The sequence below is a fragment of the Limulus polyphemus genome, unplaced genomic scaffold (genome assembly GCF_000517525.1).
Source record: "Limulus polyphemus unplaced genomic scaffold, Limulus_polyphemus-2.1.2 Scaffold83, whole genome shotgun sequence".
In the NCBI taxonomy this organism is placed as follows: domain Eukaryota; kingdom Metazoa; phylum Arthropoda; class Merostomata; order Xiphosura; family Limulidae; genus Limulus; species Limulus polyphemus.
The window spans coordinates 1,109,095-1,111,227 of NW_013665693.1; the positions used below are offsets into that span (position 1 = coordinate 1,109,095).

The window sequence follows — 2,133 nt, forward strand, 5'->3', positions numbered from 1 at the left end:
CAGCCTATTTATATAAAAGCTTCAAATAACGCTAGTTTTGTTTCCACTTATGATTTCACTAAATTAGATCTAAAAGATTTAATAAAAGTTATTAATTAACTGTTTGAAAATTTTATAGACATAGAAATAAATATTCCAAAATATACATTTATTAAAATTCAGTGTAAAAATATAAACAGCAAAGTACAGTTGAATATTTTTGATAAGAGCATTTAAATATCTTATCTTTGGTCTACCCACCCTCCAATAGTGTAGTTCTTCATATGATGCTAAGAGGCATCATTACATCACAATCAAAACTATTTTTAATTGTTTGTAATAATAAACTAGAAAATAATGGTTATAAATACTGGCAAATAAAAAAGTTTTTTGCAAGGTTTTATAATAAATATGAAAATATATATTACTAGATAAGTATTCAATGAGGAAAAAAAAAACCTTTTGTCACTAGAAGTAGTTAGCTACCTTTAATAATTAACGTTAAAATTTATTCAGTATAGACAGGACTGGAAAGACTAACTTCAAGTAGCTGGGCTTGTCTCAGCTATTCCATGCTATACTTGAATAAAGTTACAAAAAAGAAAAAATATGAACTACCTACAGTACTTAAGGTAGGTTTTGTAGTTCTTTTTAAGATCTAGTATGAATTTTGTGATATTTAAGATCTTGTATAAAATATATCATTTTCAGAAAAGGTTGGAGGTTGGGAGTAACTTGGTGAAGAATTATTAGGGTGTTTATTATTCTACTTTAGGAATTTTTAGAACTTTTAAGGTAATGTTTAGTAGAAATATTTTTAGGGTGGATTTATTCTATTTTTACTTTTGGCTTTAATATACATCTCTTTAAGGGTAACTGCCTTCCCACAACTGGCTGCAGACAGTGAAAGGCAGTAAGAATTGAGATTATGAGCACTCAACTCTGCACCCCTTATTTAATTTTCCACGACTGCTAAATGGTTTCTTATCTGCTGTTTGGATAGATGGGGATATCCCCAATGCTTTTAGGTGCTATTACCACAGGCAATTTCCGTCATGGCCATTGGATTATGACTGGAAAGTGCGATGATTTTTTAAAGTTCTGGAATTTTTTTATATTATGTTCATTATTGTTTTATAGTGCTAATTTTGATAGCCTATTAACAATTAATGTAATTGATATAATAGTTTTGAAGCTATTCCTTTGATTATATATACACACACACACACACTCATATATATAAAATCAAAAATGTAAATCTTCAATTTTAAAGCTTTTCACGATTCATCTCTCCAATACATCCTTTATAAGTTTTAGCTTTACTTTTTGGGGTCATTCTGGGCGATTTCGCAAGAATTCCTTTTGAAATTAATTAAATGTGGTCTTAGGGGTGGATTAGATGGATCTCCAGTAAGTACATTATATTAATACTAATACTCCTACTATTATATTTATAGTAATAATATTATTAGTACTAACACTAGTAGTAGTAGTACTAGTACTAGCGTTACGTTAGCAGTGACAATATATATAATAAAAGTATATTGTTAGTAACACTAACACTGCACAGTCTGCAATAAACATTAACATTAAGAAAAGCTGAACAGTAAAACTCACAGTATCAGTAGTACTACAGAATCCGAGAAAGTTGAGAAACACGCTCGAAATTTGGCCTTGGGTTAAGACTTAATGTCTTAAGTAACACACTAACACTTTAACCTAATAATTTTATTAATAACGTTATAGACAATTTCATACGTGTGCATGATTAACCTTCTAAGTTTGCTAACGAATAATGTCAATGTACTTTATTAATTTCATGATGTAGGCAATTAGTATTAACAGTTAATTTTTGAAATTTTATAGTACCTACTTATAAAGTTATAATCAACAAATAATATTATCACATTTTCACATACAGATGATCTACGTTTCTAGTTCTCGCAACGCAATTATGGAAAGCAAAATGAAGAAAACATTTTTTTAAAATAAATAAATAAATATTAATACTCCATTTAATCTGATAAACAACTCAAACAGTCCGTTAACTTAAACCAATACCTTTCATAGGAAATATATATAATTATATGAATAACATGTTGCCTAATGAAAATTTTTCTTTCCATTCTAGCTGCACAGTTTCGGCACTAGTAA

General features: G+C 28.4%; 1 protein-coding gene across 5 annotated transcripts in view; it reads right to left on the reverse strand.

Moving 5' to 3' along the window:
- The window catches only part of LOC106467890 (ubiquitin carboxyl-terminal hydrolase 20-like), a 43,576-nt gene extending 41,698 nt beyond the window's left edge, over positions 1 to 1,878 (reverse strand). For 4 of the 5 annotated variants that reach the window (XM_013928277.2, XM_022396770.1, XM_022396776.1 and 1 more), the window contains exon 1: positions 1,597 to 1,844. The gene's annotated coding sequence lies outside the window, so the exon portion shown is untranslated. The other variant, XM_022396786.1, reaches the window with a different exon arrangement.
- Positions 1,879 to 2,133: the final 255 nt, after the last annotated feature.